Source organism: Phocoena phocoena, chromosome 21 (genome assembly GCF_963924675.1).
Source record: "Phocoena phocoena chromosome 21, mPhoPho1.1, whole genome shotgun sequence".
In the NCBI taxonomy this organism is placed as follows: domain Eukaryota; kingdom Metazoa; phylum Chordata; class Mammalia; order Artiodactyla; family Phocoenidae; genus Phocoena; species Phocoena phocoena.
In genome coordinates this window covers 32,917,133-32,933,033 of record NC_089239.1, presented here as the reverse complement: position 1 = coordinate 32,933,033, position 15,901 = coordinate 32,917,133, and positions in this window count along the sequence as shown.

Genomic DNA, 15,901 nt, shown 5'->3' with positions numbered 1-15,901 from the left:
TTGAGGAATCCTTGCCTTCCTGGATAAACCCCACTTAATCATGGTGTATGATCCTTTTAATGTGCTGTTGGATTCTGTTTGGTAGTATTTTGTTGAGGATTTTTGCATCTATGTTCATCAGTGACATTGGGCTGTAGTTGTTTTTTTTTTTTTTTCATGACATCTTTGTCTGGTTTTGGTATCAGGGTGATGGTGGCCTCATAGAATGAGTTTGGGACTGTTCCTCCCTCTGCTATATTTTGGAAGAGTTTGAGAAGGATAGCTGTTAGCCCTTCTCTAAATGTTTGATAGAATTCGCCGGTGAAGCCTTCTGGTCCTGGGCTCTTGTTTGTTGGAAGATTTTTAATCATAGTTTCAATTTCAGTGCTTGTGATTGGTCTCTTTAAATTTTCTATTTCTTACTGGTTCAGTCTTGGAAGGTTGTGCTCTTCTCAGAATTGTTCCATTTCTTCCAGCTTGTCCATTTATTGGCATATAGCTGCTTGTAGTAATCTTTCATGATCCTTTGTATTTCTGCAGTGCCAGTTGTTACTTCTCCTTTTTCATTTCTAATTCTGTTGATTTGAGTCTTCTCCCTATTCTTCTTGATGAGTCTGGCTAATGGTTCATCAATTTTGTTTATCTTCTCAAAGAACCAGCTTTGGGTTTTATTCATCTTTGCAATTGTTTCCTTCATTTTTTTTCCCATTTATTTTTGATCTGATTGTTATGATTTCCTTCCTTCTGCTAACTTTCGGTTTTTTTGTTGCTGTTCTTCTTCTTTCTCTAATTGTTTTAGGTGTAGGTTTAAGTTATTTATTTCAGATTTTTCTTGTTTCTTCAGGTAGGATTGTATTGGTGTAAACTTCCCTCTTAGAACTGCTTTTGCTCCATTCCATAGGTTTTGGGTCGTTGTGTTTTCATTGTCATTTGTTTCTAGGTTTTTTTTTGTTTTTTTTTGCAGTATGCAGACCTCTCACTGTTGTGGCCTCTCCCGTTGCGGAGCACAGGCTCCGGACGCACAGGCTCAGCGGCCATGGCTCATGGGCCTAGGGCTGCTCTGTGGCATGTGGGATCTTCCCGTACCGGGGCACGAACCCGTGTCCCCTGCATCGGCAGGTGGACTCTCAACCACTGCGCCACCAGGGAAGCCCTCTAGGTATTTTTTGATTTCCTCTTTAATTTCTTCAGTGATCTCTTCGTTATTTAGTAGTGTATTGTTTAGCCTCCATGTGTTTGTATTTTTTACAGATATTTTCCTGTAATTGATATCTAGTCTCATTGCGCTTTGGTCAGAAAACATGCTTGATAGGATTTCAATTTTCTTAAATTTACCAAGGCTTGATTTGTGACCCAAGATATGATCTATCCTGGAGAATGTTCCATGATTAATAATTCTTTTGTTATTGGGTGGAATATCCTATAAATTAAGTGCATTTTGTTTAATGTATCATTGAAAACTTGTGTTTTCTTATTTATTTTCATTTTGGATGATCTGTCCATTGGTGAAAGTGAGGTGTTCAAGTCCCCTACTATGATTGTGTTACTGTCAATTTCCCCTTTTATGGCTGTTAGCATTTGCCTTAGGTATTGAGGTGCTCCTATGTTGGGTGCATATATATTTATAATTGTTATATTTTCTTTTTGGATTGATTCCTTGATCATTACGTAGTGTCCTTATCTTTTCTAACAGTCTTTATTTTAAAGTCTATTTTACCTGGTTTGATATTGTTACTCCAATTTTCTTGTGATTTCCATTTGCATGGAGTATCTTTTTCCATCCCCTCACTTTCAGTCTGTATGTGTCCCTAGGTCTGAAGTGGTTCTATTGTAGACAGTATTCATATGGGTCTTGTTTTTGTATCCATTCAGGCAGTCTGTTGCTTTTGGTTGGAGCATTTAATCTATTTACATTTAAGGTAGTTATCGATATGTAACTTCTTATTACCATTTTATTAATTGTTTTGGGTTTATTAGTATAGGTCTTTTCCTTTTCTTGTATTTCCTGCCTAGAGAAGTTTCTTTAGTACTTGCTGTAAAGCTAGTTTGGTGGTGCTCAATTCACTTAACTTTTGCTTGTTTGTAAAGGTTTTAATTTCTTTGTCAAATCTGAATGAGATCCTTGCTAGGTAGAGTAATCTTGGTTGTTGGTTTTTGCCTTTCATCACTTTAAATGTGTCCTTCCCCTGCCTTCTGGCTTACAGAGTTTCTGCTGAAAGATCAGCTGTTAACCTTATGGGGATTCCATTGTATTTTATTTTTTGCTTTTCCCTTGTTGCTTTTAATATATTTTCTTTGTATTTAATTTTTGATAGTTTGATTAGTATGTGTCTTGGCGTGTTTCTCCTTGTATTTATCCTGTATGGGATGCTCTGTACTTCCAGGACTTGATTACTTCCTTCCCTATATTAGGGAATATTTCAACTATAGTCTCTTCAAATATTTTCTCAGACCCTTTCTTTTTCTCTTCTTCTTCTGGAACCCCTACAATTCAAATGTTGGTGTGTCATGCTGTCCCAGATGTCTCTGAAATTGTCCTCAATTCTTTTCATTCTGTTTTCTTTATTCTGCTCTGCAGTAGTTATTTTCACCCTTTTATCTTCCAGGTCACTTATCTGTTCTCCTGCCTCAGTTATTCTGCTATTGATTCCATTTAGAGAATTTTTAATTTCATTTATTGTGTTGTTCATCCTTTTTTTTGCTCTTCAGTTCTCCTAAGTCCTTGTTAAATGTTTCTTGTATATTCTCCATTGTATTTCCAAGATTTTTGGTCATTTTTTCTGTCATTATTCTGAATTTTCTTTAGGTAGACTGCCTGTTTCCTCTTCAGTTGTTTGGTCTGGTGGGTTTTTCCTTGCTCCTTCATCTGCTTTGTATTTCTCTGTCTTCTCATTTTGCTTAACTTACTGTGTTTGGGGGTCTCCTTTTCACAGGCTGCACGTTCGTTGGTCCCGTTGTTTTTGGTTTGTGCTCCAGTGGGTAAGGTTGTTTCAGTGGGTTGTGTAGGCTTCCTGGTGGAGGGGACTGGTGCCTGTGTTCTGGTGGGTGAGGCTGGAGCTTGTCTTTCTAGTGACCAGGGCTGTGTCCGGTGGTGTTTTTTTGGGTGTCTGTGAACTTATGATTTTTTGCGGCCTCTCTGCTAATGGATGGAGTTGTTTTCCTGTCTTGCTAGTTGTTTGACCTAGGGTTTCCAGCACTGTAACTTACTGGTCATTGAGTGAAGCTGGGTCTTAGTGTTGAGATGGAGATATCTGGAAGAGCTTTTGCCTTTGATATTATGTGGGCTGGGAGGTCTCTGGTGGACCAGTGTCTTGAACTCTGCTCTCCCACCTTCGAGGTTCAGGCTTGACACCCAGCTAGAGCACCAAGAGCCTTTCAGCCACATGGCTCAGAAGAAAAGGGAGAAAAGAAAGAAAGAGAGAGAGAGACAGAAAGGAAAGGAAAGGAAAGAAGGAAGGAAGGAAATTGTTTTAAAATAAAAAATGTTATTTTAAAACTTTTTATTTTAAAAGAAAGTAAGAAAGAAAGAAGAGAGCAACCAAACCAAAAAACAAATCCACAAAGGATACCAAGTGCTAAAAACTATACTTAAAAAGAATAAAATAAATTTAAAAAAGAAATGGACAGACAGAACACCAGGACAAATGGTAAAAGCAAAGCTATACAGAGAAAATCACACAAAGAAGCATACACATACATACTCACTAAAAGTGTGATAGAAAAAAATATATGTATATAAGAAAAAAAAAAAGAAGAGAGCAACCAAATCAATAAACATATCTACCAATGGTAAGAAGCTCTAAGTACTAAATTGAGATAAACATAAAAGTAGAAACAAATTAGATGCAGAAAGAAAACCCCAAGTCCACAGTTGCTCCCAATGTCCACTGCCTCAATTTTGGGGTGATTCGTTGTCTATTCAGGTATTCCACAGTTGCAGGTACATCAAGTTGATTGTGGAGATTTAATCCACTGCTCCTGAAACTGCTCAGAGAAATTTCCCTTTCTCTTCTTTGTTTGCACCGCTCCCGGGGTTCAGCTATGGATTTGGCTCTGACTCTGAATATAGGTTGCCTGAGGGCGTCTGTACCTTGCCCGGACAGGCTGGGTTTAAAGTAGCAGCTAATTCGGGAGCTCTGGCTCACTCAGGCAGGTGGAGGGAGGGGCACGGAGTGCAGGGCGAGCCTGCGGTGACAGAGGCCATTATGACGTTGCACCAGCCTGCGGCACGCCGTGCGTTCTCCCGGGGAAGTTGTCGCTGGATCCCGGGACCCTGGCGGTGGCGGGCTGCACAGGCCCTCCGGAAGGGGGTGTGGATAGTGACCTGTGCTCACACACAGGCTTCGTGGTGGCGGCAGCAGCAGTCTTAGCGTCTCATGCCCGTCTCTGGGGTCCACGCTTTTAGCCGTGGCTCGCACCCGTCTGTGGAGCTCCTTTAAGCAGCGCTCTTAATCCCCTCTCCTCGCGCACCAGGCAACAAAGAGGGAAGAAAATGTCTCTTGCCTCTTCAGCAGGTCCAGACTTTTCCCCGGACTCCCTCCCGGACAGCCGTGGTGCACTAACCCTCTGCAGGCTGTGTACCCGCCGCCAAACTCAGTCCTCTCCCTGCGCTCCGACCAAAGCCCGAGCCTCAGCTCCCAGCCCTGCCCGCCCCGGCAGGTGAGCAGACAAGCCTCTCGGGCTCGTGAGTGCTGGTCGGCAGTGATCCTCTGTGCGGGAATCTCCCCGCTTTGCCCTCTGCAACCCTGTGGCTGCGCTCTCCTCCGCGGCCCCGAAGCTCCCCCCTCCGCCACCCGCAGTCTCCGCCCACGAAGGGGCTTCCTAGTGTGTGGACACCTTTCCTCCTTCACGGCTCCCTCCCACTGGTGCAGGTCCTGTCCCTATCCTTTTGTCTCTGTTTATTCTTTTTTCTTTTGCCCTACCCAGGTACGTGGGGAGTTTCTTGCCTTTTGGGAGGTCTGAGGTCTTCTGCCAGCGTTCAGTGGGTGTTCTGTAGGAGTTGTTCCACGTGTAGATGTATTTCTGATGTATCTGTGGGGAGGAAGGTGATCTCCATGTCTTAATCCTCTGCCATCCTGAAGGTCTCGATCCCTCATTGTAGTTTTGATTTGCATTTCTCTGATGATTGGCTGTGTTGAGCATCTTTTCATGTGCCTGTTGGCCATCTGTGTAACTTCTGTGGAAAAATGTCTATTCAGTTCTGCTCATTTTTTGATTGGGTTATTTTTTTTGGTATTGGGTTTTTGAGCTGTGTATGTATTTTGATATTAACCCCTTATCAGTCATATAATTTGCAAATATTCATTGCCATTCAGTACGTTGTCTTTTCCTTTTGTCAGTGGTTTCCTTTACTGTGTAAGTGCTTTTTAAGTTTAATTTTGTCCCTTTTTTAATTTTTGCTTTTCTTTCTTTTGCCTTAGGAGACAGATGCAAAAAAAATTGCTATGGTTTATGACAGTGTATGCCTACGTTTTCTTCTAGGAGATTTATGGTTTCAGGTTTAAATGATTTTACCTTTATTAAAGTATTTGGCAGTAATTGGGTTTGTTTTGCTCTTTTTTCTAGTCTATTAAGGGGAAAGTATATTATAATTTTGACATCTTTATTTCATTTTTCATAAGAGTATAAACTACAAATGTCCTTCTAAAAACTCCACTTAGCTATATTCCACAGATATTTATTTGCTATATTTTGATTTTTGTTCAATTCAAGGTATTTCTTAATTTCCTTTAGAATTTTTCTTTGACACACAGATTACTTAGAGGTATACTGTTTAATTTCATGTTTTTGGTAGTTTTCCTCATCTTTTTTATTGCTTTTTTAGTTTATATGTGGTCTGAAACATTTTGTATGGTTTTCACTTTAAAAATTTATGTTTTGATGTAGGGCCTGGGATATGGTTATCTTAGTAACTATTCCATGTGCACTTGAAAAAATTACTGTTAAATGGAGAATTCTATAAATGTCAGATCCACTTTGTTGATGTTATTCCATCCTTCTATATTTTTGTTTATTTTCTTTCTACTAATCTTGTTACTTAGACACTGTTGAAATATCTATCAACACATTTAAATTTTTGTGTATTTACTTTTAGTTCTAACAGTAGTTTCTTCATGTATTTGAGGCTATGTAATTTAGTGCATCAAGATGTCAATGTCCCCTTGGTGAGTTGCTCACTTTATCAATATATAACGTTTATGCACCTGGCAATTTACTTTTCTCCGAAGTCTATTTTATCTGATATTGACATAAATCCTTCACCTCTCTCTTTTTTTTTTTCTTTTTTCACCTCGCTCTTGATTGAAATTTGCATGATCAAAAGTTCTCCTATTTTTACTTTTAAGTTCATGAGGGGTATTTTTTCGTAGTTTTCTTTCTGTTTCATTTTACTTAACATGAATCTTTGTAGACCGCATATAGTTGGGTCTTTTTTTAATGCATTCTGTCAGTTTCTGTCCTTTTTATGGATGTGCGTAGACCATTACTATTTAGTATTTTTAATATATATTTTATGTACATTTAGGACATTTATAATTAATTTAATTAATATGATATGTAGATCTTTGATATGTTTGAATTTAATTCAGTTATTTTAGCATTTAATTTCTGTTGTTAATATTTTTTGACTCAAGTCTGCCAATTTATTGTTTTCTGCATGTTCTTTCTTTACCTGTTTCTCCTTTTCTGCCTCATTTGGGTCATTTAAACATATTTTAGTATTTCACATTAATTTGTCTATTAAAGTTTGTGGTTATATCTGTTTATACATTAGTTTCATGGCTGTTGTAAGGTATTAACAAAGTATATACTTATTTTTAAAATTTAGAACCAGTACTATATCACTTTAATAGGAATGGAAGAACCTTACTATCATATACATTCCCTAAGTCTCCCTTTATGCTATATATTAAATAAAATTACATAATATAATACATATACTTACATTGAACACTTCCTCAGATAATATTTTTTTCTTATCAAATGCAAAACCATAAGTATGAAGGGTGAAGATGAGACTAATAGTCTGTGGTATTTACCAAGATATTAAATTGTTCCTGTTGTTTCTTCTTTCTGCCTAAAGTTTAGCCTTCCTTCTAGAGTCATGTAACTTCTATCTCAAGAGCTTCTCTTGGCAATTATTTAGAACAGATCTGATCACAGGATTTTCTAAGTTTCCCTTCAGCAGAGAATGTTTACTCCTGAAGGATATTTTTGCTGGATATAGAATTATGGGTTGACAGTATTATTTTTTCAGGATTTTAAAATTTTACCAGTTCCTTCTGGCTTGCATGTTTTCTAATAATCAGTCTACAGCAATTCATCATTGATCTCCTCTTACAGGTAATATGCCATTTTCCTCTGACTGCCTTTAAGATTTTTTTTTCTTAAGTTTTTATGAACTTGATTATGATGTGTCCACATGCACAGTTTTGGGGTTTATCCTATTTTGGGTTTACTCAGCTTCCTGAGTAAAACAGATTACCTCTTTCACCATACTTGGGAATATTTCATCCTATTTAAATTTGTTTAAAGTCATATTTTTCCTCTCTCCTTCTGGGCCTCTTATGATACAAATTTTACATTTGTTATTGTTTAATAGCTTATTTTAAAATTCAATATATTTTTTCTGTGATACTAAGTTGTATAATTTCTATTGACTTATCTTTAAGTTAACTGACTCTTTCCTCAGCTATCTCCTTTCTGTTATGAGCTGAACCAGTAAGTATCTTTTAATTTTAGTTATTGTTTTTTTTCAGTTCTAAATTTTCATTGTTTCATCTTTATATACTTTATTTCTATACTGATATTTTCTAACGTTTGTTTTCACAATTCTTTGATTGAACATTTTTATAAAATCTGCTTTAAAATATTTGTTAGATAATGCAACATCTGTATCCACTTGTTAGCAGCTGTTGATTGTCTTTTCACATGCATGATGCAATTTTCATGGTCCTTCACATGCCTAAAATTTTTAAGTGTATCCTAGCATTTTGAAGATTACTTCATGAGGATTTTAAAATCCTGTAAAGAATGTTTATATGTTTATCAGGCACTTGATCTTGTTTGCTTCAGACCTCAAGGTCCAACCCGCACCCTGTAGACAGCTGCACCATGAGTTCAGTTTGCAAACACTGGTGTTGTTGCTGTCCCATCACGTGTGCCACCCAGTGGTCGGCCTTACTGCCGTATGGAGGTCTAACTGTTAACTCAGTTTTCAAAGTCTTGCATCCTAATTCGGGTCACAGCTACACGTGGGCAGGTAGTGTGGCGCCTGTGGATTCATGAACAGCCTTGCGTTCCCAGGCTCCTCGGACTTTGCTATGCTTGGTTTGCTGGGACTGTCCTTTTAGGCTCTGTGGCCTGGGACCCTCACTTCTGTGATTGCAGTGCAGAGTCTGGAAAACAAAGAGAAAGAAAAAAAGCAATGAGTCTGATCCCACTTTCTTGGAACCACAGCTCCATCTAACTGAGAAAGAAGTTCAAGTCTTTCGTCAGAGTTCCTGCCCCTGCAGGTAGCAGATTTTTTTGCCACTGTCACACTCAGTGTAGGATTGCCTGAGGTATGGGATACAAGTAAATGTAGAAAAGGTGAGGAAAAATGGAGATTTTCAATCTCTCTGAGTTTAAGAGTTTCCTTTCCCACTTCTCTACCCAGAACTAGACAATTTCTCTGGGACCCCTCTTTCTGCAGTTCTCAGTTTCAGGCTGGTAAACACCTATGGCGGGGTGGGGGGGGAAATGTAAAATTCACTACCATTTCTTTAGTATGAATTTTTATACTTTTCCTTAAATAGTTGTGCCACGTTTTTATTTAGGTTTTATAAGTGCTTTCAGCATGAAAGGAATGGTAATATGTGCTTGCCTCCAGAATAGGAATGTCCTGTTTGACCATTTCTTTAAAAAAAAAAAAAAATTATGAGATCTAATCGGTATGTTTAAATATTGTCATTAAATATCACTTTTTAAACTACAATATAAAAAATTTCCTGATCCTATATAATAAATCTTGGCACTACCATGCTCTTGTGAAAGAAAATATTTCATATGGCAAGTACAAAATAAACAAGTCTTGCTTTAGTCACAAACTTTACATTTCTCTCAGAAACTTTACAGTTCTCCTCGACTTTAGTTCCTTATTGCTATACTTCTTGTTTGCAGTAGATGAACTAAATAAATAAGAGATAAAATTCCACTGAATGTAAATTCTTTTTTTTATCTTGCTCCTGAGGTATCTTTATTTTCTTCCACATGTTTATCCCTTCCAGAGAATATTTCTTACTATTTATCTTCCTAATCTTTTGATTCCTTCCTTAATGCTTTATCATTGGACTTCAAGTAATTTCTTCTTACCAGTCCAACACCTTCCTCATTACCCATATATGTTTATCTATTACATCCATCTACTTGTCTAGATCTAGATCTAGATCTACACAAAGACGTATCTTCCTTAATCTTTGTATCTCTGTTGTTTCAATTGGATAATACTCTAGACAGAAAATCCTTATGTAGCCTTCATTTATTCAACCATCCCAGCTGCACCTGCCTGCCTAATCTTTATCTTCAGCCTTCAGTTTCTATGTAATTAACATCAAGTTTAATTTTAGCCTATCTTCTGTTAAAGATTTTTGAATTTTATTGTTTTTCTTTTATTTGATTTTATGTTTTGTTGCATTCTTTTACTTCTTGAAGAGATCCTTCCCAAACCACAAGTTTTATATTACTAATCTGACAAATTTAATTTTCGAAGGAAGAAAGACTCTTTTCTCTTGGTGTTTAATTTAATATCATATGTTTCATGTTATTGCTCTTTTACCTCTTATGGGTAAATTTTTCTTAAAATATTAATCTTGTATCTTTACCAGTTTATCATCCATATTTTAAAACTTCCTATATGAGCACAGTTATGTAGAGAGCTGTGATAGAACAGTTTTTCTAACTACAAAAGTAAAAGCAAGTATCCTCCTCTCATGAGTGTAAATTTTAAAGGAGATAATTTCTTCCCTTTCCTTAGTTCAAAAGAAATCTGTATTTTATAGCACACCCAAGTCCCTCTTATATTACTAACCATGCAGCCTAGGCTAGCTATACAGCTTATTGCTTTGTTATATAGATGAGGTTTCATTTAAAATATTCTTATAACATGTTGAATACATCACTACTTTAGATTCTAATTTTTAACTATTTGTTATAACCAGTTATAATATTAGATTTTCTGTATCATACACAGAAAGTAGTTTAGTGAGCATTAAGTGGTTAAGTTGTAACATGCATTGTTGAAAATTATATGCTCCTATTTTTAATTTCAGTAGTATTTGTAAATAATGTGAACAATAGTGGTCTTATAAGTATATTAATACAAATATATGTATTCTTATGTCAAACATATTTGGAAAATGTGTCTTCTTGAAGGAAATACAGAGTCTCTGACAAATGGTTTCTGTATATTTTGCTGTTACAGATTTTTTTATCAAGAATTATTTAAGCTTACTAATACTTTTATAAGAAAAAAAGTATTGCTCTTTTCTTGAAATTTATCTCTTTAAACTATATGAGATAAAAACTGCAGTATTTGCATTTTTGCAAATCTGGTTAGGATCAGCACATTAATTTTGCTAGTTTTTGCTGACTGTGCATAATTTTTGCACTACTATTTTTTTGTAGGTATATGCAATGAGATTGTTTTTCTCATTCTTAGTTTTAAAAACTATGTTTATTCGATATATATTTTTAAAAGGTGGGGTGAAAGATGATATACTTGAAGGGAAGCAAATATAAGTTAAAATTAAACTACTAGGAACTTATGTATGAAGACCTTAGCTTAATATTGAGACTATTAACAGTATTATAATACCAGACAATAAAGGTGTGCACCAAAGAACTAAGTATTAAAAACTTCTTAGGAAAATTATAAATATAGAAAGGCTTATCTTGTTTATTTCTATAAACTCTGTACCTAAGACAATATCTAGTACAGTATAAGTAGTCAATAAATATTTGTTTAGTGAAAGAAGGAATAAGTGAATGTTGTTTATGAAAATAATATATTTTTTAAATGTAACAGCAAAAATAAAAGGGCTTAAAAGGTGTCAGGATATTCATACATACTTAGAAAATTAACACTGAATATTATTTAATTACAGAATAACTAAAAGTGAAACGGTTTGAGTTTAGAATATCTTTCATAATTTAAACTATTTGCCTTTTTCAGTTCTAGAAATAATTCTATATTAGCTTTCAGAACTTAGTCTTAGGAATTAAACATAGTAAAGTAAGTAACTACAGATCTCAGCCTTCATTATGGGTGAGTGCCCAGAATAATCAGTTCTGATGTTTGCAAAGATACATTGTGTTCGACAGACAAGAGCAGAAAATATTGAATCTTTAAATAGTAGACTTGGCTGGCAAGTGAAATCAGTTCTTCAGACTGTATTGAAATCAACATTTTTAGGAATGTGTTCAGGAGAAATTATAAAATATTTTAAAACTGCACACAGTATAAACTATTTCTATATAATCTATGAACATAATTAATGTTAAAAATTAGTGAGCCACTGAAGACTCTAAATTAGAGTATTTACAGAATTGGAACAAGAAAAATAATTAAAATCCCAAAAGAGCAAGTGATTGGGAGAACACATAAATTTATTAATAAAGTTAAATTTATTGTTAGAGAAAGATGAGAAATTTGATTGACAAGACAGGAAGCAAAGCCCTATATTAATCCCTAGAATTCATAGAGTGATGGAGAGTCATCCACGTTGACTTGTCAAAATCATCACTGACAAGGGTAATAGTATTTCTTAGCTTTTTTCTACTACTGGTCCTTATAGAAATCACCTAAATACTGCAGGTTAACAGCACAATTATAATTTTTCATACTCAGTACCTTGTAATATAAATAAGATGACAAACTTCTTAATATTTTGGATACATGGTTTAATGTCTTGCTTGAAAATTACTTTTCTTCCTTTCATCTTAACAGATAGAAAAAAATTTTTTAAACAGACAGTACTTTTGTTCTTTCAGAGACTTATGAGCAGAATTTTTCAGTTTCTTTTGAAGCAGTTTCTGATTGCTTATTGCCTGATGGATTTTTGGAAGTAAATTGGCATTGTAAGACTTACACAACTTATAGCCATATATATTATAAATAATAGATATCTTATCATCATGATATATATAATCAATGGTTCAGTCTCAGTACATGGAAAACAAACCAAATAGAGTATTATATGTACCCAGAATTAAATTTGCTGGATTACTCAATACACTTTGGAGTATAAATTGTGGCAGTATTTGAAGGGATACCTGAACTAAATGGAATACCGTAACTCTCATATTTTACATTATGTTTAATGAAATTGTGATAAATCTTAAAAATAATTTGTCTTTCAACTGCTACGCTCCTTGAAGTGTTCTTTTCCAAAATCTAAAAAACTTCTCATCAACATTTTCACGATCACATTTTTAATCTAAACATAATTTTAGGTCTCACTCCCGATTAAAAAGTATTTTCATGGATTCATTTCCCTTCATAGTAAATCAGTGTTATCCTTTGTGTGTTTTCTTACCCTAATTCTCTCTCATTAGGTAGTGTGCTAAAGCTGCACTATGGTAGCGCTACTTCCCATTGCTTTAAATGATAATTTAGTTAATAAATCAGCTTACTAAACTTCATTTATCATCCAGCTAGAAAAGAAGTCCAGTTATACTCAGATGAAATCTGACCATTACTTCAATGTCTAGAATTATATATACATATATATTTTTTGACATAGGGTTTTTCTAGCTGGAATTCTAAATGGGTGAATAGCTATATGCTTATCAGTATATATTATTTACCAAAATAGTATGTCAGATCCTAGCAAATTCGTGTCCCCATACCTTTACTTTTTTTTTTTTAATTGAAGTATAGTTTTTTGTAATGTTGTGTTAGTTTCTACTGTACAGTGGAGTTCCCTGTGCTATACAGCAGATTCTCATTAGTTACCTATTTTATACATATTAGTGTATATATGTCAATCCCAACCTCCCAGTTCATCCCACCGGCCCTTTCCTCCCTTGGTGTCCATACATTTATTCACTATGTCTGTGTCTCTATTTCTGCCTTGCAAACCGGTTTACCTGTACCATTTTTCTAGATTCCACATATATGCATTAATATATGATATTTGTTTTTCTCTTTCTGACTTACATCACTCTGTATGACAGTCTCTAGGTCCATCCATGTCTCTACAAATGACCCAATTTCATTCCTTTTGACCACTGAGTAATATTTTATTGTATATTTGTACCACATCTTCTTTATCCATTCATCTGTACCTTTACTTTTACTTTTGCCCCAGAGGCTCATGATTAATTCTAAGCCTTTGCACAAAGCAGGAAAATCTATTTCTCATGTCTACACTACACAATAGTGTAGGCCACTTCTTTCTCACTCAAGCAGCGTTTTGTCTCATTGCACTATGTTATCTCTGTTTAAAATTTATTTAGTTCAGCTAACTGTGTATATCATTATAATATCTATCCTTAGCACAACTGCATCTCCATATATATGTACCATATCCATCCTCTTATATTTTCTTTGTACACAATATCACTATTACCCTGTGTGATCAGACAGCATGGTATAATGGTTCCTTGAGCAGGTTACATAGTCATGATTATCAGCTTCCTGGAATCGTAATACAAAACTCTCTGGATGATTTTAAATACTAGTTTGTATAATGAGAACAAGTCATCCAATATAGCACCCAGGATATAGTTATTCAACGAATGTCAACTTCATTCCTTTTCAGTGTAGGTAATGGGTGATCTACCCCTTATGAATTAAGGAGTGTAGAATAAATTCAGACAATTTTAACTGCCACTGTAGTGAAAACTTAACAAAAATAAAGACTGACAGTATGCAGAAAAGAATATATGCATTTTAATTTTCTTCACACAATTTATTATTATTTTTTCTGTCAGTAGGCTTTAGCTGCAGTGAGTTATAAGCAAAGTAATTAAATTACTGAGCTCTGTGTAAATCAAATGAGAAATAATTGAGAGGTTCTGTGTACATGATGCATAGATTACTCATAGTCAAAGTATGGGAACTTAATAACATATATTAAAACTGTCCTGATTATATTTTCTCTGTGTTTATAAATAAATATTAAGTTGTTATAGTATATCCTTATGATTGATAGAACATTAAGTTTTAATTGAAAATATTGCAATGCAGAAGTATTGGTAGATGATAATATTTTAGTAATATTTCAGGTAATCAGTATTATTACTCAAGGAAGTTAAGATTGAAAATTAAAATGTATCTTAACATAAACTCTAAAACATGAATATTTAAATATAAAATTGTCAAATAATATGTCAAATATAAAAATTATAAATTAAAAAAATGAAAACTGTTATGTCATTGTATGTCATATCTAAATACATTATTTTTAAAAAACATAATTATGACCTGATTTCACCAGATATAATTATCATAGAGAACATCTTGTTTCAGATATAATTTATTTTTAATTGTTATATAATGTAATATATCTAATAGTCAGAAAATGAGTATGTGCCAGTGTATTCAAGATAAAGAATTGGTGCTTAGTAGGCAGATAATATTTTAATTAGGATTCTGCATTTTTCTTGAGACATCCATGTGTAACTAGTATAATAATGGGAAATAATAAACGGAAAAAAACCTTTCCATTATCCATTATATTTATTCATTTAAAATGCCAAGCTTAGTATATTAAAATGAATTAAAAGAAGTATAATTTCTGCAAATATTTAAATGTCCTTTCTATTGTTTCTTACAAGTAGTCTTTATAGTACAGTGTTATCAGTGATGGATAATTCCCCATTTCATAGGTATTACAACTACCTGTCAATTTTAAGTTGTTACTTGAACAGCTGTATCCTATAAAAGAATTTCCAGCATGATGATAAGAATTTAAAATAATAATTTTCAGGAACTCCCTGGCGGTCCAGTGGTTAGGACTTAATGTTGTCACTGCCAAAGGCCTGGGTTCAATCTCTGGTTGAGGAACTAAGATCCCACAAGCTGTGTGGTGCAGTCAAAAATATAACAATAATAATAAATAAAATAATTTTCTTAGTAGAACAAAAGCTGAAGTTCAACAAAATAAGTTGTTTTTGAAAATATTTTTGAGAACTTATGTTGTCTTGAAAAATAATGAATTGGAATATTGTCTTATAGGAATATTAATGATGATTATGCCATTTAAAATAAAAATGAAATCCTGTAACTACAGGACTATAAATCCAGAATATCAGACGGAGGATACAGGTGTCTTGATAGCTCTGAAAATTAATAAAACAAATTTCAAAAAGAAACAAGATATTGGACGTTTATGGAAGATGGAAGAATAGGAAGACCCTGAGGTCTCCTCCTCTCACAGGCACTGAAATTACAGAGCCACTGCTGATGGGAAAGTCCAGAGTATACCAGAAAGGATCTTCTACAGCTAAAGATATAAAGAAGGTACCACGTCGAGATGGGTAGTAGGGGCAGAGTTGTGATTTAGTCAAGACCCATATTCCCAGATGGGCAACCCAACAATGGGAGAATAATTATAATTGCAGAGGTTCTCCCTAAGGACTGAGGAGTCTGAGCCCCACATTGGGCTTCCCTGTCTGGGGGTCTTGCACCAAGAAGAAGAGCCTCCAGAATATTTGGCTTTGAAGGCCAGCAGGGCTTACTTTCAGGAGACCCAGAGGGCTGGGGTGAATAGAGACTCTTCAGTGGTGCTCACAAAATCTTACACCCTCTGGGACCCGGGGAAGAAGCAGTAATTTGAAAGGAGCCTGGATCAGACCAACTTACTGATCTTGAAGAGTCTCCCAGAGAGGCAGAAAGCAACTGGAGCTCACCCTGGGGATATAGACACTGGCAGCAGCCATT